Below are 24,904 nucleotides of genomic sequence, written 5' to 3'. Positions count from 1 at the left end.
TTACCTTTACCGAGTATTTACCTTTCTGAGTATTTCTTTGTGATACCTTTACCTAAAGAACAGCTAACAAATGAGTGTATCATTTCTACGTTTTTTTTTTCCGGACAAACAAAATCTCCATCTCTCTATTTTAACACCACCAGTACTAGAGGAGCTTACCGCATATTGCAGGAGTTATTCACATGAGAAAGATAGATGTTGCCAACATTAGTAGGGAACAAATATTGCACTTTTTCTACAAGGAGAATACTACAGGGAACATTGATAAACTCAGATTCTAGTATTAGTGATGTTTGTTTTAACTTGCCTGAAATACATTGAAAAGCAATAGCATTGGTGTGGGGGAGGAGTGAGGGAGGCATCAGTTAAAAATGAATAATAATGTAATCTTTTATCTATATACCCACAAAGACTACTAACCAGTAGTAACATTTCTGAAAGGTGAGAACACATATGCCAGTGATTAATTCTCACTGGGACAGATTTACAAAATGGTGCTACACTGTATAACAGTGTTTCCCCCACCCGATCGCAGATAGAGGCCATTACAGGGTGTGTGGTACATATACCTGCTGGCAACAGGAGGGCTGAGTCGTCCGCCGATGGAAGAGGGGACACAGGAACAGGCTTCTGGGGTTCATACTGCACATATCTCCTTAGCAGTGCAGCGCCTCCATCTGCCGTAGGCTCCAGGAACTGAAGGTGATCTTCCACGGTAGAACGTATTACCTCTCCCCCCAGTAAGGTGACACACCAGGCAGGAGGTATATTGCAAACAGGAACGGATTTATTACTACACTCTGCAGTACCAGTTACATGGCAGTCTTCTGCCGGATACAGTCTGTCAGGTCAGCTATCACTGAAGATGGTCCCTGGACCGTCACTACAGGCCAAGGGCACCTGTAGCCGTCCTAGCTGTTCCCCACTTCCCTCACGGAGGCAGAGGTATGGTCCACACTCACTCTTCCCCGGAGGGAAAAGCACATGGGAAGGCGCCAATCTCAGGCTCCCAGTAGTGTGACCTGCCTTCCTCAGAGGAAAGGAACAACTACTAACTTTAGGGCGGTCCTGCCCTTAAGTATAGCCAGAAGGCGGGCACCCCGTTGTCCCAGCTACAACAGAATGTACCACCCTCTGCTGTCACTCAAGTGCAGTACCAAAGTTGAGGGGAAAATCCCATACCAACTACTGGCAACCTGATAGTACCAGGGTTTACTGCCAGCCCATTGGGCAGAATAGTAGTCAGGGTGACCCTGCTACAGCTGTAAGAAAGCCTTTGGCCCCAATTAGATAAATGAGCCATAAGGTGTCTTGAAAAGAAGCCACATTTAGTAATTATGGACCGTAGACAATCAACATAATAAAACATTTATTATATGAAAAATAATTACATGTTTGTATGCAAGGTTGGTTTAGGTAATTTCTTACGGGGAGCCTGATTCATTCCTTACGTATTCGTTTCCTGGACGGAAACTTTCATTCAGTTAGACTAAACGTGTGGCTTTGAGTGACAGGCTTGGACTCAAAGAAACTATAGAACTTTCCCATAATGTTTTTCTTTTAAGTGTTAGCCTCTCTTCACTATTCATTTAAATGATTTTGCATAATCCAGGCCTTTTTTTCATTTACTCTTTTCCTTGGGGAGTTTTCACCACCCACACAAGTTCAGAGTTCATGATTGAGCTGTATCTTTCGGAAGCAGCACCAAAGGGGCCTTTCTTGTGCGGTTTCCTTTCTCCAAACGGATACACAAAGGATTTCATTGCAGATGTGAATAGAATCTAGAATTCCCTGCATTTGTTTTACTGAGAAATACACTGCTAAAGGTACTTGCGAAGTAGAAAGCATTTAAGGTCTTCTATATAAGATTGTTTATGTATCGTTGTATATACTCAACAGACTTGCCTGGCAAAACATTATGAGGGATATGTATGAATGTGTTGCAATAAAACATTGTCATAATATGGGTTGATTGAGAGGAATAACAAGGAGTAAGCAAATGGTTGAAAGACCAACGAGCAAAATCAATGTGATTTGAGTGTCCTGGACTATAGCATATTAATATACAATTACAGATATTGACACAATTGAACTCTATGAGATGGCTGATACTAAAACTCATTGAGAATGCCTCCAAATGAGTGAGACCCAGAATATCCGTGACAGTCGGTTTGCAAACATTACTTAAAGTCATATGGCCCTAAATATCTAGATGTCTATGTTATTCTACAGATAGTTGCAATTGTAATATACAATTTAGGAGAAGTTAGGCAGGGTCAGAACAAAAAGCTGAACAAAGTAAACAAGAATATTTGAAATATAAAATCTGCATATTTGAAGTCACCTGTTTTACAGACAAATCTGAGTCTTTGTGATTTTTGCAAAGCAAGGTAAACCCTTTGCAAAACTCTTCTCTGAACTAATCTAGTTCAAAATAATTAAACCATTGCTCTCCATTCCAAATATGCTTTTCTCCACTTCTCATTCATGAAACCTATTATGTCCGAATAAGTCAAATGTCTTCAAAGAGTTGAAGGAGTGATACTGAGCTATATGCATCAAGCATCACTCCAAAATATTACTCTAAAACAAAGTAAATGGCGACGGTTTGACTTTGTGGCACTTTGCATCGATGTATCAAGATGCTTTGTGTCAATTTTCCTCTGCTTGAAGAGTGCTTCCAGACGAATCTAAGGGAAGATGTAGTAAGGGCAAGATTAGAATGAGAGGCATCAAAATGTGCATCTACTGTATAGCTTATGCAGTTTTCCTCTCTTTGTGTCTTAAGAGATCTGCATAAAATGTAGGACACACGTTTCATGATTTTCAGTGCAAATTAATGTTCCATGATATTGTGAGAATTCCCTCATTTTCATCCATATCCCCCAAATACTGTTCAGTAGAATAATTAAGTTACTGTACTCAGTTCAGGTCATTTGTAGTTAGCACAGCAACTCTGAAGAGAAAAACTGTGGAGGAAATTTAATTTTCAATTAAAATGCCTTAAAGAAATTAGGCCATGGGCAGTGTTAATGACAAATCCTTAATGAGTACAGTCACTGGAATATATTATGCAAATTAATTATACGAGGGGCAGTTTTCTTGTAAGGCTTTGGCCATTTTGATTAGGCAATAAAAATACAGAATGTTCAGAAACATATTACCTTATGAAGGAACTTCTTTGTGAATACTCACCTTATTTTAATTACAGTTTTCCAACAAATTACTAAATAATTAGAAGCTGATTGATTGTATAATAAACAGGTGAAATTATAAGAGTAACCAGGTAAATTATGCATGGTTATGTGCCTTCTCTCGTCTTTATTAGTACCATTAAAGTTGGGTTCCTTAATTATACTATTTACCATAAACGCAAATGCATATGGGTTTTCACTTTACATGGATGGAAAAGAGACAGCACATTATTATCATTACCATTATTGTATTTTTATGTATGCATTTAAATAATGTATTCATACATTAAAATCCTTGGTATATACTTAGGGTTGCAAGATGGATTCTCCAAAAATATTGGAGACAATGGTGAAAGGTGTGATGCACTCAAGACACACACACCTCTCACTGCACCATGCTGTTTCCTCCTCTCCTTGGCCCCACCCCCAGGCTCCTAGCACCTCCTCCTGATTGGCTACATTACCCATCAGCAGCCAATCAGGATGGAGGAAGCTGCCCAGCCCCCTAGCAACCGTCCTGTTATCTTCCTGCTCAGGGAAATCCAAGCCAGTCAGGTCACTATGTCCAGAGAGGTAATACCGGACACATACTGTACATGTCCAGTATTATTTAAAACCAGAGACAGAACATGAAACACAGACAGAGCTCAGTGCTACATCCATTAACACAGATACACGGTACAGTGCCTATATATATATATATATATATATATATATATATATATATATATATCTTTTAAATAAAATGATCTTTCAGTTTAACCCTTTGGCCAAAGTGCTGGTAGCCCTTGAGCCCCTCCAAGGCAGACCACATCTCAAGGGTCCTATCACTAAAATAAATTCTTAATAACCTGTACATTACCAGGAAGAATGATTTATAATAAACCTGTCAAAATTAGTTGCATAGTTCTAAATCTGATTGAAGCTCTTATTAGTAACATGAAAAGTCACTGAAGTCATATGTTGCACTGAAGGCTAGGTGAAAAGTACCAAACTAGTGTCAGAAAGCGTTTGTTCCAAAAAGGCTAAACCCTAAAAGTGCCACGTTGATGACACAACAATTTAGCTCATCCTAATAAACATATACAGATGTATCTAATAATGAGTCAATAGTATCACCCAATCACAATGATGGGGAACAAACACGTAACCTGAACATATAACACACAAGTGATGTAAATGCCTGAAAGGTACGAGTATACCACAGTATGGACGACCAATACAGGTCCCGGAAGGATGGTAAAATGAATACTAGGGGATACAGATACCCACTGAAAAACAAGTGTCTAGGTAGATGATCAAAGTAAAGACCATAAATCCACAGAAACATGTCTCGTAGCCTAAAGTATAATTGTGATATCCACAGTTAAAAATGCAAAAATTGCCCAAAAAATAAAAAAAACTTTAATAAATAATTATATTGCCAAAAAACAAGAAAAGAGAAAAAAACACACAATTACATATTAAAATGCCCCTGTAAGGGGAGCGGGTGGGAGAGGGTAGCACAAATAATATAAAGGGAAAAACACTAAAAATGATCGTAATGATAAATCAAAGTGTAAAATCCCTAATGTGACTACTAAATAGCTAAATAACCCTCTTGGTATAGTCAAAGAGGAGCACAATATAACAGGCAAGACGTATATATATATATATGCAATATAGTATGAGTCCAATCATCAGATGGTAGCATAAGTATATATACTGGATCCACCATATGGGGGCAAACCAGAAAACCCCAGCCAAAATCGCGTGGTATAGCTGGGGACACGAGCGGCATCAGTTGCTCCAAACCACCAAGGTAGACAATTACAATGTATACAACCGTATATCTCGTGCTGCTGGTGCTCGATCAGGCTATAATAGTATCCAACAGGGACAGCTCAACTCCACGATAGATCCCGCTCACGGAAGCCCGCTAGTGACGTCACGCCCCAACGCGCGTTTCATGTGACGCTTCACACTTCATCTAATTAATATTAGAGCTCACTCCATTGCACCTTCCACACCCATGGGAACCTGCATACAGTTTGATTGTGACAAATCTAATACAGAGTGCTTTTCCTGGTAATGTACAGGTTAATAAGAGCTTCAATCAGATTTAGAACTATGCAACTAATTTTGACAGATTTATTATAAATCATTCTTCCTGATAATGTACAGGTTATTAAGAATTTATTTTAGTGTTAGGACCCTTGAGATGTGGTCTGCTTTGGAGGGGCTCAAGGGCTTTCAACACTTTGGCCAAAGGGTTAAACTAAAAGACCATTTTATTCAAAAGATATTTTTATATGTATATATATATACATAAGATGTCCATTTCCAAGAACACTGTATTTTCTGCTCATATGTTTGGTCAACGCAGCAATGTTTTAAGCTGTTAACATATTGCCTGCAACACAGTTTGCCAATATAAACGAGTCCTGCAGTATGCCATCTCACATTGTCACATGTCAAGCAGTCACATGTCAAGGCACTGTCACATGTCAAGGCACTGTACCGTGTATCTGTGTTAATGGATGTAGCACTGAGCTCTGTCTGTGTTTCATGTTCTGTCTCTGATTTTAAATATATATTGCCATGCTCAGTAGCACTCCTCTTTGACACCTATACGCATATATATATTGTGGTTATTTTGGGGGTTCAATATGAGCTTATTTGTGTTCTGTATGTACATGTCCAGTATTACCTCTAATTTTTTACTGGACAGATTGTCCAAATACAGGACTGTCCAGTTCAATACTGGACACCTGGCAACCGTATATACAATATAGTTAATATGTACTAAGTATAAAATATAATACAGTGAAGTCAAACATACCCTTTCCGTTGCAAAATTCAATAAAATTTGAGTTTAAAAATAAAATAAATATTGCATAAATAGATGCATAAAAAGCATAAAATAATGTATGTTGTGCCACAACACCTAACTGGTATAAAAGAACTGTTGAATAAAGGGTGTTCAACTAGCAATGTGGCCAGTTCACATATAGCATGCAAAACAAAAATGAACAGAAGCATTGGCCACAGTATATATCAAACACCATCTGAAGTTTATTCAATCACTTGCCCAACGATTTCGTTCCCTCTAATACTTATCAGGGCCTCTACATCAGGGGTAGCCAACTCCAACGCTCAAGAGCTACCAACAGGTCAGGTTTTCAGGATAACCCTGCTTATGCACAGGTGGCTCACTCAAAGACTGTCCCAACTGTGCTGAAGCAGGGATATCCTGAAAACCTGACCTGTTGGTAGCTCTTGAGAACTGGAGTTCGCTACCTCTGCTCTAGACAGGCATGAGTGAGCAAAGCATACAAATACTGTACATGGAGTGTAATGAATAACATTGCATTTCTGGCCAGGAACAATGTCAGAACAATGATCTTTAGGAACATTAATTCAACCTAAGAAAACCCATCATGTTTAAACTTGCGCTTCTAAATGGAGAAAAAAAACACATTTTAACTCGGTGGAAATTATGTAAACGATATTGATAGGGCGTCCGCTTGTTTTGAACCTGATACAGTATTTTCATCCACATGTACTTTTTTTCATTGTGTCAATAGATTTAAAAAATACTATAGGTTTTGTAGCTCAGCAAGATGTGAGGTCTGTGTTCTATTATTAGCTAATGCATTCTTAACATCAGCAGCACAAAGGAAATAAATGTGCTAAGAACTCACCTTCCATAGCTCATAGAGCACAAATCAGTTTGCAGTAGGTGCAGAGGCCAGTAGGGTTGCCAGGTGGCTTGTTACAAAATACTGGACAAAATGCTGAAAGGTGGGACGCACGCAAGAGTCGTTGGTGAAGAAGAATGTAACCTAATTTGTTCTAAATTTCACTCCAAGTATTCACCAATTTGCACTAATTTATATTCTATTTCGTAAAAAATCTGGGGAGGAGTCTTGGGAGGGAGCACCCTTCCAAGGAATATGAAATAGTGCAAATTGATGCAAATTGGTGCATGCTTGGAGTGAAATTTAGAACAAATGACATAATGGCCAGATCATTTATAAATAACTTACCTGCAGTCATACTGTACATGGCGAGCAATACTAATCTTAATGCTCCTCCCACAAATTCCAAGATTGTTGCACCCCTCCTCATCCTCTCTTTCCCCTTATCCTCTCACCCTCCCATCCCCCTCCCACCCCTCCCTTCTTCCTCTCTCACCCCCCTCCCTTCATCCTCTCTCATCCCCCTCCCTTCATCCTCTCTCACCCCCCTCCCTTCATCCTCTCTCACCCCCCTCCCTTCATCCTCTCTCACCCCCTCCCTTCATCCTCTCTCACCCCCCTCCCTTCATCCTCTCTCACCCCCCTCCCTTCATCCTCTCTCACCCCCCTCCCTTCATCCTCTCTCACCCCCTCCCTTCATCCTCTCTCACCCCCTCCCTTCATCCTCTCTCACCCCCCTCCCTTCATCCTCTCTCACCCCCCTCCCTTCATCCTCTCTCAACCCCCCTCCCTTCATCGTCTCTCAACCCCCCTCCTTCATCCTCTCTCATCCCCTCCCTTCATCCTCTTTCAACCCCTTCCTACATCCTCTCCCCCCTCCCTTCATCCTCTCCCCCTCCCTTCATCCCCTCCCCTCTCCCTTCATCCTCTCACCCCATCCCCTCCCATCATTCTCTTACCCCAGCCCCCTCCCTACATCCTCTCAGCTCATCCCCCTCCCTTCATCCTCTCACCCCCCCTCCCTTCATCCTCTCTCCACCCTCCCTTCATCCTCCTCACCCCCCTCCCTTCATCCTCTCTCACCCCCTCCTTCATCCTCTTTCACCCCCCTTCATCCTCTTTCAGCCCCCTCCCTTCATCCTCTCTCACCCCACTCCCTTAATCCTCTCTCACACCCCCCTCCCTTCATCCTCTCACCCTCCTCCCTTCATCCTCTCTCACCCTCCTCCCTTCATCCTCTCTCACCCTCCTCCCTTCATCCTCTCTCACCCCCTCCCTTCATCCTCTCACCCCCTCCCTTCACCCTCTCTCAACCCCACTCCCTTCACCTTCTCTCATCCCCCTCCCTTCATCGTCTCTCAACCCCCCTCCATCATCCTCTCTCACCCCCCTCCCTTCATCCTCTCACCCCCTCCCTTCATCCTCTTTCAACCCCTTCCTACATCCTCTCCCACCCTCCCTTCATCCTCTCCCCCCTCCCTTCATCCTCTCCCCCCTCCCTTCATCCTCTCACCCCACCCCTCCCATCATTCTCTCACCCCAGCCCCCTCCCTACATCCTCTCAGCTCACCCCCCCTCCCTTCATCCTCTCACCCCCCTCCCTTCATCCTCTCTCCACCCTCCCTTCATCCTCTCTCCACCCTCCCTTCATCCTCCTCACCCCCCTCCCTTCACCCTCTCTCACCCCCTTCATCCTCTTTCAGCCCCCTCCTTTCATCCTCTTTCACCCCCCTCTCCCTTCATCCTCTCTCACACCACCTCCCTTCATCCTCTCTCCCCCTCCCCCCATCCTCTCTCCCCCTCCCCCCTCCCTTCATCCTCTCTCAACCCCCCTCCCTTTCATTATCATCCCCGAGGGACAGCCAGAGAAACACAGTACAAGTACTAATACACACAAACTAGGATGAAACAGAACAAATACCCAGCACAGGCAGGACACACAGAGCACACAGGACACAGCCGCACCAATATCTGCTCCATGCTTTTCCTCCACTCTTTGGCCCCACCCCCAGACTTCTGCCACCTCCATCCTGATTGGCTGCTGCTGTGCAATGCAGCCAATCAGGATGGAGGAACCTGCCCAGCCCCATAGCAGCAGCAGCAGCAGCAGCAGAAGCAGAAGCAGCAGCCCTGCTCTATTCCTTCTCAGGGGAAATCCCACGATTGGTTACTAAATCCAGGGAGGTAATACCAGCCACATACATGTCCGCCCCGCACACATACATGTCCAGTATTCTCTCATTTTTAACCGTACAGAGCAACGAAATACCGGACACCTGGCAACCCATTTTATTTGTCTTAACATTTAATTCATTAATATCATTATTATTATTATTGTCAACTAGGTTTAGGCCCAATTATTTTTATGCGCCAACTATATTGTGAAGGTCAAAAAACTATTGTAAAGGTAAAATAAACGTCAGAATATTCTAAAAGAAGCATTTTTTAAACTTTTTTAGAAATGTATTGAATTTAGCATGAAATTATGATTTCAAAGAAAATAAACATTCTTTTAAATGTTGACATGGACCATGTATACATAAGATATCTTAATAAACCCTAATATCAAGCAGTACCAAACTAGTTAATTAAAGAAGTCACTTTGAAACTTGCATTGTGAAATAAAGGGTAGAGACCTGGAAAACTTATCTAAAAGCTTGTGTATAACCAAGCATTAAAGAAACTCATTTAAGAAACGTTAAAGCTTATTTTAACAAGACTTGAAGAAAAACACACCACAGACATGAGTACCCAGAAAGTTTCTGTTGCTCAGCTCTATGCCCCAATACTGTGTATTAAATTTCAACATTAAAGATGTGCAAAAAGTTCACATAAGTTTGCGAATCCAGCTAAATTTGGCATTTTTTTTCACAAACCGCAAAATTCATCCACAGAATCAAAGGGGTTACATGATCAAAAATGTAAAGGTCCCATGAACAATGTATAGGTCGCATTCAGGGCCACAGGCAGATTTCCTGGGGCCCAGGACTAGAGTTACGACCGGGGCCCCGGCCCCCCGCCGTGTCGGGGGTCTTGTTAGCCCCCTCTATTTCACCCCTTGCGAGCCCCCTCTATTTCCCTCCCTCTGCCTTGTTTTTTTCTCCCCTCCATCTCACCTCGCACTCTCCCCCCTCCATCAATTAACTCACTCTCACTCAATCCCTGCCCTCCGCCTCACATGTATATCACTCCCATGCGTCTCTCCCTTACTCCCTGTAAGGAATCCGCTCCGCGGTTTACTGGTTGCCTTACCTTGCAGACCGGTGCAGTTCTGGAACAGCTCTCCTGATGTTTGCTGCAGCCTGGATTCACTCACCAAAGCTATACACACTCCCTCTGGTATCTACTGCAGCTGTGCAGCCTATCACTGCAACCTAGACTTGCATTCACTCATTGGAGCAGTACCTTCACACACCCCGCTGGGGATTGGCCCGCTGGCCTTTAAGTACTGCTTTCCCACAATGCTCCTTGCCGAGCATAGTCCTTACTGGATGTCACCATCGTTCTGCCACAAGCCCTCGCTTGTTCTCCTATGCTGATACCAGGTTCCGCCCTGCGTCCTTCAGCTTCCTTCAAGCCGCTTGTTCTCCTATGCTGATACCAGGTTCCGCCCTGCGTCCTTCAGCTCCCTTCAAGCCCGCTTGTTCTCCTATGCTGATACGGAGGTTCCGCCCTGCGTCCTTCAGCTTCCTTCAAGCTCCCGCTTGTTCTTCTGTGCTGAAGCGGAGGTTCCGTCCTACGTCCTTCAGCTTCCTGTTCTCCTGTGCTGAAGCAGAGGTTTCGTCCCTGCGTCCTTCAGCCTCCTGGATTCCTGCACTGAAGCGGAGGTTTTCGCCCCTGCGTCCTTCAGTCTCCTGGATTCCTGCACTGAAGCGGAGGTTTCCCTGTGTATCTACAGCTTCCTGGTTCCTGGGGCCTACTCTTTCCCTAATCTAGAGAGGCCGTGTCCTGGTTCCTGCGCTGCTACAGAGGATTCCCTAGCCCGCTCAGGACTCTTGCGCTGTAGCACTGGTTTAACCGTGCAGCTAGGCAGTGTGTAAATCTGGTCTGTCTTCCACCTCCTGAGACCAGTACCATGGGCCATGGTCGCCGCACGCGCAGAGGCCAACCCCGCGCTCCTAAGCTGAAGCGGGGCTCTCCTGACTACATGTTGCCGAACTATTGCTTGAACAATGTTTATCCTGATGTCTCCTGTCCTGACCCTGGCTTGTACAACGACGACGCTGTTTTCTCCTATCCTGATCCTGCGATATATGACAATGAACTGCGCAATCCGGATCAGCCTGCGCGGTCTAAGGTCGGTGCTTTTACAACCCCACCTCAGCCTCGCGGTCCGACCCAGGTTTGTGGCGAGCACAACCGTGACACTCCCTCCCTTGCTCCTCTCTCTCTCCCCCCTGTCAATTACCCCTCTCTCAATCCCCCCTTCATACACTTATTCCCTCCCCCTCACACAATCCCCCCACACAAAATACATACCAACTCCCCCCCAAATACAGTACTGGGGGTGGGATTAGGGGGGGAAGGAAGCAGTGCTACACAAGGATTGGAATTAAAGGTTCCTTGAATCTTAAACATTTTCAGCTCCACAGACCCCATGGTTCCAGAGATACATACCACTGTACAGTCCAGTCCCTATTGGCCGTGTGGCATTTAAATACCAGGAAATACCGGCACTACGTTTACGGGTAAGTATTTGTTCCTTTCCTTGTAATAAAAAAGTGTACCGGAGAGGGCAGGGACAGGGCGGAACTGCTGCTTTAAATTATCGTTCTTTCACCTGTGCTCCCCTTCAAGGAAAATACCAACCTAATAGAAAAGTTTACATTAAACTACTCCACGTTACACATATCCTACCACCCTGTGGTGTACGTGATGCTGCAGTTCTGTAGAAACTGCAGTATGCATTAAGCAGGATATTGTGTACTGTACATACAAATTAGTAAGACAGCACCACATCAAGGGAAAATAGTAATTATGTGGTGCAATGGAAACAAAAGGGATCCCTAGATCTCCCTGAATCACAAATATCAAAATAATAGAATTAGTTCCCAGCACTCATAAAGGATCCAAAAATAAAGAGGTAAGTATATGCTATAAAAATCATTCTTTAATAAAAAAAATGAATTACAATATTATACACAGAAAGTGAAAATGGATGTTATGCTCTATATAGTCTCTATACCAGCAATACCATATATCAGTAATTCCACGTAAAAGTTAAATACAAAGAAATACTCATCCATCAGCACTCAGAGTGTCCATATTTGATTTTTCATAGACAGATTATCTGCTTAATGACTAATGCAGAGGGCAAGTAGAGTGAACAATAAAAAATAGTTATAACTAAAGTAGGTAAGAGTAACAAATATGCACTCAAACAAGGGGGCAACGTTTCGGGGAATCTCCTTCTTCAAGCCCGTTCCCACAGCTCCACGAAAGCCGTGTGGTACTTCATTTCGTTATAAAGAAGGTAATCAAAAGAGGCAAAATGTATCTAATAACATTTTTTAGCAAAAATGTATTAGAACACAAAGAAAAACGTTCTCTCTCTCTGCTCAATGGAAAACGTCCTAAGTTAAGCATTTCCTGACGATGGGTATTTCTTTGTATTTACCTTTTACGTGGAATTATGGATATATCTATTGTATAGCTTCCATTTTAATTATCTGTATGTACAAATTCTTTCTTTTTTTTTTATTAAAAAACTTTTTTCTAGTATATACTGGATACTGTGATTCTGGTGTAATTTGAATATTGATGTTTTAGGTTTTTTTTCATGCAAATTTTTCTATGTGCACATTTCTGAAGGTATTTTGAACAGTATGTGTAGTGATTTCTATATTTAGAGTTGCTGCAAGTGAATATCACTTTAACAGTATGGTTCCAGAGTTGCATATGTAGTGATGTGTGTGACTAATAAGGAGTGGGATGGCCTAGGGAGGCGTGTGTTAATATGGAAATACATGAATGCCTGTTTTGCTAAATGCAACAGAGCGATTACACGGTGTAAATCTGTTTTCTCAAATTACAGGTTGTGAATTACTCCTTCAATTTTATACCTAATCTATGACATTGTTTTTCACAAACAGATGTAAGACTTGGTCTGATTGTATATGTACAATATAAAAAAAATAACAATATAGATGGCTTGTGGTTTGGGGGTGTTTATGTGTCTTCCTGTCTCCCATTTCCAAAAAGCACTCCAGCATGACATTCAAGACATAGAATTAGAACACTAAAAGGAGTGCTTTATTTGGCTATTACAATACATCTTGGGTGTGTAAGGTATGACTCAGCCTACAGCATAGTGAGATAATGTTTGAATAAAGTAATCCCTGCCCATTTTTTTTTAACCTTGGTAGGATATGATAGGTTCAATTACGAATTATCATAATAGGTTTGTCCTGAAAAAAGTCAAGCACGTTCTTCGGCACCAATGTACTAACGTTTAGCACAACATACTCATTATTACTATTTTGATTTTTATGTAGTGGCAGCATGTACTGTATGCAACACTGTACCATACAAACGTTCGGACAATTAAAAACACAGGGAAGTGAGGCAGTGCAATGATAAGGTTGTCATAGGGAGTACTGAATCCTCGCCCTAATCCACAGGACACAGACACCCTAATTCACCATATTACGTCCTAATTAAATATACCCAGGCAAAGAAACTGCAAAAAATAAGGAGCTGTGCAAAACAGAAAACGTCTTCAGTACAGGGGGAAAAAAAATGGTTGGCCAAGTACTCATTTTAATTTTTTTACTTTTAACATGAAACAAGTCTACAGAACATCTTTATATCCCTGATGCTGGGGGTGTTTCTACTACCGCACACGTTGCAGTGTAATGTATTTTAGGCCTCTCTAGCACTAATAGGGTTAACCCATTGAGTGTTAGATGTACAGTACGTCAACTGAGAGATTACATTTTTTACCATATCAAATCAACTACACAGTAACAACTAGACCCGAGGTGGGCAACCCTGTCGCCAATCGATACAAGTGGCGAATTGGCCATAAAAGTGTGGCAAATTTGAGTTTGCCAGCGTCTAGGCGGCAATTGCGGCGGTGGTGGCAAGCGTGAGTGTGGCTGCAGCCGCTGGAAGCGCTGGTACTGAGGGGGTGGGCTGTGGATGGTGGCCGGAAGCAGTGAGGACGTGAGTGCTGAGTGGAGGAGAGGATGACCAATCAGAGAACAGCGGGGGCGGAGCCCAGACCAGAGACTGATATTGAAAAATAGGTTGCCCACCTATGAACTAGACAATGTGTTTTTCTTAACATGTATTATTAGATGTGTGTGTGTGTGTGTGTGTATACATATTAGAAGATAGATAGAAGATACATACATTATTAGGAGATGTACATGTATATGTTGAGGGCTTTTTCGGGGGGGACCGCGGTTCCTGTAACTTTTTTCATAGACCATGTGGGAAATTTTATAGCATTATTGTGATAATCTGCAAAAAAAACTCTGCATTTTTATGTTTTATAAAACAATTAGAATGTAGTCATTATTATTTACAAAAATAACAAATAGTTTCAAAACGATTTTGAAATGTGAAGAAATATGTATATTATTGAGCATGTCCAAGAATAATTCTCTCCCCCCCCGGTCCTATCCTCGCGTCATAGTCAGCTCACCTGTTTTTTCTAGAAAAAAAAAAGCACTGCATATGTATGCATATATGGTATGTCCATATGGGCCTCTAACTTAATTCCAAGTTCTATTGCTTTAAATAAAGTCCTTTTTTCACCAAAGGAGAAGCAAATAGGAATGTGTAAAGCCTCACGTATCCACATGTCCATAGTCCAGTAAACATGTATGCATAGGAAAGCGGAAATGCAATACTGTACCTGCCTATAATTGAGTAATGCTAAACTGTAATTGTTAAGTACAAGAATGCGTAGGCAGACGCAGCACGTGTATTCCAAGTGTTGTCTTTCAGGGAGTTTTCACAGAATTCATTGGAGCATTAAATTATGTTGACATGAACCGTAGCACATCCCGGGTGTGTGTTGTACTGCCCTAAGCTAAAGGCGACCACCTTCTAACACCCAGGATGTTATCATGACTGCATACTGCAACCAACACCTTGTTTTCCATATGTTTTCTTTAACCAATGTTTACTAAATAAATTATGAGGCACATGAAAGAGAAAGTTGATCAAATGGACAGCATGTGCAGTACCAGTGTAAATGTCTTTCAACAAAAGCTATTGAAGATGCCTCTGTGTTGCTGCTGAATCTATTAACTAACATTGCCTGGTTCCGTAACTGCTTGCAAGGCAAGAATTTGAAGCCCACACAAATAGTAGAGAGGTTAAAGCAGTAAAACATGTGAAATCCTATATATATTTTTAATAAATCTGTTTTGTGGTATTAGATAATAGTGGCTGTTTTTTTAAAATTATTATTCAACAATGCCATTTTTAATGAGTTTTAAAGCATCCTTTGATTCCTATAGCATGTTTTAGCCCACTTCCCCAGCAGTGCAAGATCTTTGCAACATGTTTGTGAAAATGTGCTGCCAATTATCCCAGCAATTTGAGCTGTAAACTGTAACAATAGACAACATTACCTTAGTAATAAAAGGACACATTGCAGCCATTATGTCAGGCACACAATCAGGATTTTACAGATTTATAACAGGAGCAGAATTACATTGTCACATGCTTTACATATTAAAAGAAGAAAAAAAAAAGGTTGTAGGAAAAGTAGTATTGCTGCTTTAAGCATAAGCAAAACTAAACAACGAACTCAATAATATTTCACACAGATTTTTAATTTAGCAATTCAATGGTAATTACTAAATGTTGCCATTTTCATCAAGTTTTCATTTGAAATTTGTCAAAAATGCAAGATATTGCCATTTGCAGCAAAAAAGTTAAAGTTACATTAAAAAGAATGCTGCTGTTTTCAACGTTTAAAATCCCCCCCCCCCCCCCCCCAAAAAAACACCAACATGTGGTGCTTTAAAAATATTAGCCACCAAAGGTCTAGCATCCAAGTTCTACCCAACACAGGATGTCAGGGTGTACACATTAAAGCAGCAGACCAACCTGCGGTGTGCCCCCCCCCCCTTAATATGTGCATCAATACAATCCACACAATGATAAGTAATAAGCTAAGTTGCCGATCAATCCGTTCTCCTGTGGTCGATCGGCGAAGACTCGGCTCAGGGGTTCACTAAATGGCTGTCGGTGCAGCAGAAGAGTGTCACTAGATACAATTGGTGCACTGCTAGAGAGAGGACAGGGCTCATAAAGGGGTGTGCCAGAGTCTGTTTCAGAAGAGGAAGGGGATGTGACTTTGTAAATGGTTGCCATAGAAACAAAAAAATGCTTGCTACATTATAATAATAAAAAATGTCATTCGGAGTTGCTTTTAAAAAAAAAATGCTATTGCTTGGTCTGAAGCTTTAAGGGGCCTACTGTATCTATCAAGGCAGTGGTACAATTTTGGGGCAAAAAACAGCACTATATGTATCATAGACAAAAAAAGCTGCAGCATCTTTAAGAATAATTTCTTACACCTGATGCATTATGTTAAACGTGCACCACTTCAGATAAGGAGGATTTGGGGGAGGAAGGGTCAAATAAAAGGGGAAACGAATGGTACACAGAGATGCAGAATGTGATACATCTTATTATATTCTGTGTCCCATGTAACTTCTCTCCAACTCCAAGAAATGAGGAGGAAAAGGGTTCCTCTAATCTGTGACATTCTATATAAACCCCAACTACTATTGTCACTCCCCAAGTCACAAGTTAGGGCAGACGGGTCAAAATTAAGCAACATGCTTTGATATACAGGGGGCAGGAAGAAAATACCCCGGTTTTGTGTCAAAAGTACTTTAATACATAGACCTTGAAGTCAATAGGATTTTTTCTCTGATACATCTGGGGCAAAGGCTTTACCCTCGAATTGTACCACTTTTGTCTTGATGATCTTGTTCTCCTGGTTATGAAATTGAAGCATCATTTACTTGTAACCCCTGTTTACTTTACCTCAGACTATAGAACCTGTCACTTAGGTGGGGGCCTGAGTCCTGTAACTTAGGGTTTAACTCTTATAGTGGGTGGTACACAGAGTGGGAAGCAGGAGTAATTAGACACAACAAAACTGTAAGGAATTAGAACAAACTTTATATTACTTTATCTATCATTTTGAACAGGGATACATACACAGGGCTACCACATAACCGCACAGTATTTCTGCAATCCTACTAAAACAAATCACTAACACTGCGCCTTTGTCTTTATATATTTTACAGTCACTACATATTAGTTCACATACCCTGTTGATCAGACAGGGTGTTTGTACAATAACCGTTCGTTGGAGCTCTGGATTCATACAGATTCAGGCTGCTGATTCTTACGGTTAATTTGAAAACATAACCTGTGTTCCAATGCAGGGGGGTCTATTTCTTTCCTCTGGCTGTTAAATCCTGAAATTTCTCCTCTTAGCTGTTGCAGTGCTCCCGGAGGTGTCACTATACTTTGTACTGGCCAGAAAAATCCACCCGTCTCCTCAATCCATGGATCGGTCAAGCCCTTGCAGAGTGTTCAGCAGCAGCCTCACCATATCAAAACAAAGTGCCCCACCAGTCCCCTCAGAGTCCCTATCCAACTGTCACCAAGTGTCATTCCACTGGCTAAGCACAGTCACATGATCCAGTGGAATGTAATTCTTAAAGGGGCCATGTCCTGTGCTGATAGCAGACACAGGGGGTTACATACTATTGGGTGCTATTTCTTATAGTAACCCAACCACAGAAAGGAGATGTACAGTAGGCAGCAGAATAGGAGGATGGAAACAAAAAAATATGTGCACAAATAAACACCAAACTCAAATGTGTGTCAATTTTTTTAATTATTAATGCAAATAAACAGTAAAACACTGACTGTCATACTGTACAACACTATCCTGTTAAACGCTCCAACCCTGGTAATCCCGCCTACCAGTGACGCAGGATCCGGTGACGTCATTTCCAGTCGACGCGGCACGGAGGCACGGAGTGAGGAGTGAGGAGAGGTGCAACAGCTCATCCAAAGATCTGGGCGTTTAAAGATACATTTTCCATCGCGCATTGCCTCTGGCTTTCCTGTGAGTAGCACTGCGATTTTGCTCCTCCGGATCGGCGTACCCCGAGTCCCTCATCCATTTATTTTTATATTATAGAGTTGTATTAAACGAACTTTTTTATTTCAGCCTTGCTTTTGTGTATTTGTGGTCAGTCTTGTGTTGTGTTGTATTGTTTTGTTTGTCTTACGTTTTGTCATTTTTGAGTTAGCTGTGTTGCACTATAATTCTCTTTTTTTAATTTCATGTTGCTTCCTACACTGATGAAGCTACACTTGATTACCTAAAAGACTGAGGAATTGCCAACTCATCTCCTTGGACATTCATCCTTCTGTCTGGAATTTCCAGGACTATATTCCATTTGGACTTTCAAGGCGCCGGTACCCCCTTTTTGTTCTATTGTTCCATCCTGATTGTGCTATCAGTTTCTACTAGGCAGCCCATTATTCCCACTAGGTTTTTTGTTTCCTTAGTTAGGATTCACTTATTTATTGTCATTTCGTTAGTGCTATTTCACATCAATCTTTTTCCTTTGCCGTCTTGGAGAAGCTACCCTACAACCTCCAAGAAAGATGGATTTCACAAGGCTCCAAATACAAAAGGGAGAAGCAAGTCACCTTCCCTCCCTTCTCATTCTTCTTGAGGAGCATCATCCTCGAAGCGGCAAGGACCAGGAACGATCCCAGTTTCATCTTGAGTGCAGAGACCACACACAGTGCAAGCGACCTGAGGAATGAGAGACCAGTTTCGAGATACGGTAACACTCGTACACCAATCTCGGTCCACAGGATGGACGTGTCCCCCACGACCCAAACTACTCCCGATCAGTCGGTCGCCGGAGACGAGAAACCAAGGGACCCAAACAGGGAATGTCCCATACATAAGAAGCCACACCCACTTAACAGATGCTTTGGGTTCAGGATGAAGTCCCTAGATGAACGCAAGAAGTTACTCGGAGAATTCGGAGTCTGCTTCAGGTGCTGCGATTCCACGACTCACCTAGCCAAGGACTGTAAAGAAGCCATCAAAAGTGACAAGCACGTTACATCTCTACATCCAGAGGCGCTGACACTCCACCAACTCAACAACCCATCCTCCGTAGCGGAGCATGGCGGGGAGGAAGGAGAAGGAGAGCCAACATCTGTCACGTCTCAGTAAACCGAGGTTTGCGGGAAAGGAAGTGACAAATTTCCTGCTCCAAAATATGCCTTGTCGCAGTGCACCCCCAGGGACAACCTGAGAAGGCTATTCGGATGTATGCAATCCTCGCCGATCAAAGTAACAGATCATTGGCGAAAACGGATTCTTCAACTTATTCAACTCACAAAACAATGCCTCACCCTACACCCTCAGAACCTGTGCAGGGTCAATTGAGACAACAGGGAGAAGAGCAAGCGGCTACATCATACGTTCAGTGGATAACAGAGTGAAGATAGCTCTCCCCACACTCATCGAGTGCAACCACATGGCTGCAAACAGGGACGAGATTCCCACACCAGACGTTGGACGCCATCACCCGTACCTCAGAGGAATAGCCAACTACATCCCGTCAGTAGAACAAGGCGCCAAGATCTTGCTGCTGCTCGGTAGGGACATCTTGAGGGTGCACAAAGTCCGTAAACAGCGTAATGGACCCCACAACGCACCATACGCCCAAAGACTTGACCTAGGATGGGTGATAGTGGGCAACATGTGCACTGACAAAGGGCACGGACCAGACTATGTTGACGCCCGCAGAACGGTGATAACAGAATGCGGACACACATCCCTCTCTTAACCATGTCTTGGCCATCTCCAAGTGACAGGAGGGCCAAGTGAGGAGAAGAGACAAGGTCATACCCCTGAGATCAACAAAAACATCTTCACATCAGGGGGATGTGACAATGGCCTAGGATGCTTAGTAGTTCAGACAACTAAGGATGATGAGTCGACTTCACTGAAGGAAGAAGGTAACTTCCTGAAGGTGCCCGACAAAGGGATCGTCCAAAAGACAATAAACAATCGGACTGTCCTCCTGCGAGCAATGGCACAGCTAAGATGTACAGCATTCCTCTCCGCAAAATACCAAGTGGTAAGGCAGCCAACTGCCACAGCTGGCATGGCCGCAGAAGATTGCACCCTGCAGGTGAAGCCACAGGGGCAAAAAGACTATCCTCTCACACATCTCAAAAGAGACAGTAACAGAGACATTTCATAAAGGGATTTACAAGGGCAAAAGAGACTGTTCTTTGTCATGTCCAGGGAGAAAATAACCTCCTGACGGCAGTTAACAAAGAGATACAAAAGCGTTTCACCAAAATACGTGGAGACGTTCTCGTGCAAAAGAAACGTTCCGATGACCTAGGATGCACAGCGTTCCAGACAACAAGGGATGGTAACAAACAAGCACATCGATGGAAGATGGAGAATTCCAGAAGTTAATGGATAAGGAGCTCTTCAAGGACAGATCGGGCAGTTGGGTGACCCCGCTATCATTCCATTCACCAAAAAGACGCCTCCCAAACAACAGAGTACACGTCATCTCTAGGCTCACTTTGCTCCGCTGCGACCTACAAAGGAAACCGGAGACCAAGCATAACTTTGTGGCCTTCATCCAGAAGACATTCCTTAGCGGCCACGCAAAGTCAGCACCCTCACTGAAGGAAGGTGTAGAATGTCGGTACCTTCCATCATCTGTCCACCACCATCAGAAACCCAGTCAGATCTGGGCAACATTCAGCTCCAATGCTTAGCACCAGGAAGTCTCTCCAAACGACGCCCTACGCACTGGGCCAGACTTGTTAGACAATCTTCCAGGAGTGCCGATTCGCAAGGAGCCAAAAGCCATTACCCTCCGTCAAACACCAGGTGATGGAGTGACAGACTATCACGACTGGCACATCCACAAGGTGATGCCCTCTGTAGAGAAAACTACAGAGATAAAAGGACTGTTCTCTCACAAATCTAAGAAGAAACAGGACCAGAAACCTTTGCAAAAGACACTGTGGTGCACCCAGCTAACCTGGGCCGGTGCATCCGCTTGGCATCTTTTGCCAAAGAACCTTTGCCAAGGGACTTTGAAGCCAGTGATACCAGCCGGTATTACATCCTTGTGTGGCCATGGACTTTCGCATTGTTTTGTGAATACGATGTTATCTTTGTCATGTATTGCACATATGTTCCCCATGTTCCAGTTATATAGTGGTATCTCCAGATACCAGACGGGGAGTGTCATGGAACAAGAATCACATCTCTGTTTCACCACCCCCCTTTCCTTTGCAGCTTCTGCTTGTCAGTTCCTCATTTCCCGCTGTATATATTTTGCTCTGTACACACACACAGTGCCCGTGTGTTAGACACAGTGTTGCAATCCCTGTCTCTGCATTATGCCAGTGAGTTGCTACTGCAGCCTCTGAGATCCTTCTCAGAATGGGCTATTCTGCCCCCCCCCCTGTTTTGTTCACAGATAGTCTGTCCCAAGACTTTTCCCTTTACCCACATTCCCCCTCACTTCCTTTTCCACCTTGGAGACTGTGAGTACAGCACCCATCTCTGTTACACCACTATGGCAAGGCCAATTCTTTTCACCTGCCCTTAACTACAAAGCATCCACAGAGATACACCTTTCCAACACAAACATCTTATCCAGAAGTGCCTGTTTATATTGCTGCTTTCCTAAATAAAGTGAAGAAAATATACAGGACTTGGTGTGCTTTGGAAAGAGGGCTGAGTTGAAGCTATCTGGGTTCATTCATACCCTAGCCATGACCATATATATATATTTACAGTGGTTGACAAATCACCAAAAAATCTACTCGCCACACAAAAAAATCTACTCGCCACCTAGTACCAAACGTGTGCTGCTTGGGCCAATATTTACTCGCCCGGGGGTTAAATCCACTCGCCCGGGGCGAGCAAATGTATAGGTTTGTCGAACACTGTGTATATATATATATATATATATATAAGTTATGGTGGGTGAAAAGGGCGACAAAAAACCTCCACTGTAAGCATATAGCCAATAAAGAATACCACTTGCGAGCACATGTGAATGTGCTCACAAGTTATATTCTTTATTTTGTGTGTGTGTAAAATAAATTAATCTGGTCGGACCACATGTTCGGAGCAAATCTGGTATCCTGACATAGATACATTGACGACATACTATTTGTATGGGATGGGAGTGAAGAATCACTCATAATATTCCTCACACAACTGAATAATAATCCCTACAATCTCAGGTTTACGTATAAGTATAGTCGCACAAGTATTGACTTTCTTGATTTACAACTTTATGTTCTTGTATTGTATTGTATGTCTTTATTTATATAGCGCCATTAGTGTACATAGCGCTTCACAGTAGTAATACATGTGGTAATCAAATAAATAACAGATAATATAAATAACAGATCATGGGAATAAGTGCTTTAGACATAAAAGTAACATTTCGGAAGAGGAGTCCTTGCCCCGAGGAGCTTACAGTCTAATTGGTAGGTAGGTAGAACGTACAGAGACAGTAGGAGGGAGTTCTGGTAAGTGCGTCTGCAGGGGGCCAATCTTTATGTATCCTGTGTTCAGAATATCCACAGTGCTATTCATATGCTTCTTTAAGCAAGTGTGTCTTAAGGTGGGTCTTAAAGGTGGATAGAGAGGGTGCTAGTCGGGTACTGAGGGGAAGGGCATTCCAGAGGTGTGGGGCAGTTGGAAACTAGGACCTATGTAAAAGAGGTAGACTGTCATAGCTTTCTAATGGGGGACAGTGGACACCATGATAAATGGATCAACAACATACCTCTAGGTCAACTTCAGAGGATTAAACGTAATTGCTCTCAAGATACAATCTTCCATGAGCAGGCACATGAATTGATGGATAGGCTCACAGAGAGGAAATATAAAAAAGATATAGTAGATGTAGCACACAATAAGGTCACACAAATGGAGCGGAAAGATTTATTGACATACAAAAGCAAAGAGAAAGAGGGTCAAAGAGGAGAGAAGGATAAAATATCTGTACCATTCATTACAAGGTACACAAGTTCCTCTAAAGACATCAGTAGAATATTCCAAAAACATTGGAATATTCTCCATAAAGACCCCATCTTGCAACAAATATTACCACAGAAACCAGAAATAATCTTCACCAAGGCTCCAAATCTGAAACAAAGATTGGCTCCAAGTTGCCTGAAAAAGGAATGCATTAAGCCCATAACTGTCACTAATGGTTTCTATAAATGCTTGACATGTAGAGGATGTAAATTAAATCAGAGTGCACAGAAATCATTCAAAAAAATAAAATCAGAAACAACACAAGAGGAACATGAAATAAAAGATTTTATTGACTGCAACTCGAGTTATGTAATAAACATGTTACAATGTCCATGTAACAAACAATACATAGGAAGAACCACACGTAAACTGAAATTAAGAATAGCAGAACATATAAAGAACATAGAGAAGGGTTTTTTACAACATAGTGTATCAAAACACTTTAAAGAACACCATGATCAGAACCCAAATGGTCTGAAATTTTTTGGTATTGATAAAATTCATCCAAATTTGAGAGGTGGGAACCAGGTCATCAAAATTTCCAGACAAGAAACCTTCTGGATTTACACCCTAAAAACATTAATACCACAGGGTATGAATATCGACATCGACCTGGGATCTTTTCTGAGGGAATAATAGTAATATCATTATTTCATTATATAACCTTCTCTACAGTTGTGTATCATTGGTTATCTGCTATATACAGTAGAGGCAACTCTTATTCGAACAAAAACCAGTGGCAATTCCCCAAAAACCCCAGGAAACACCCAGGTACATTCTGAATACATGCCTTAAACTTTCCTTAAACTAGCCCCAGCATTTCTGCATTGATTAATGGCCTATCAGATTAACAGCGGGGGTCCTTGGCAGTCCCATTCAAACTGAATTGGACTGCCAGGGATCCCTGCTTTGTTAATCCTATGGGTCGTTAGTCAATGCAGAAATGCCTTAAACGTGCCTCAAACTAGCCCAGAACATACCCAGCACATACCCAGCACATACCCAGAATGTAACCCGGCTAGTTTACGGCAAATGTTAGAATAAACGTTGCCTCTACTGTATATTAAAACACATTTCCCTATGTATACGAGGTGATGATAATAATGAAGCTCTTGTATCATGTATTGCGCACCCTACTGTATATTTGCACTTTTTTTCATCAAATCCTCTATATGTCAATAGGGATTAAAAGCATATAGAATTCCAAAATATGTCTCAATGCCACTCCTGTAAAATAAACTGTGACCGTTATTATTATTATATTGCTGCGATCAATAATGTTACTATCCTAAGTTATATGTGTTTAGAATTCTATTTTTGTCCACGTAGTCCTACATTTAAAGTACTCCCAAGTAGTCCTATATTGAAAGTACTCCCAAATATACGGAGATATTGAATGAGAATTGGAGTATTTAAAATCAAATATAATAATAACACAACCTCTCTCTATATATCCCTTTACTTGTATGATGTTTTCATCAACTCCCTCTCTGTTTGGATAGCTGTAATGAGATGTTAGGGAATCTATGTAACAAATTGTAATTTGTGAGAATTGAAAATTGAAGTATTTTCTAGCTTGTGTGAATGCTAATCGTGTGTATACTGTGTCTGTAATTATTAACTGTACAAGGTTTTTCTAAGAGTCTAATATGAACTGTGATCATAGAATTATATGTGAATATGTGTCTTTCTATGTGGTTTAGTGAATCTAACATGTGTAGATATCAGAGTATTTGCAAATGTTGATTTAATATAATTAGGTATCATTAACTTTTGGGCACTTAACTAATATATATCCTTTAGTTGTATTTAAATCTAAATCACGAGTTGTCTTCTAAAATAATTTATTTAATATACTGTATTTTTGGGATGGTATCACAAATTATTTAGTCTCTGTATTAAGATACTATATCTTA

This window comes from Ascaphus truei, chromosome 6 (assembly GCF_040206685.1).
Source record: "Ascaphus truei isolate aAscTru1 chromosome 6, aAscTru1.hap1, whole genome shotgun sequence".
Lineage (NCBI taxonomy): Eukaryota > Metazoa > Chordata > Amphibia > Anura > Ascaphidae > Ascaphus > Ascaphus truei.
The sequence above is the reverse complement of the archived record's forward strand: the minus strand, read 5'-3'. Positions refer to the sequence as shown.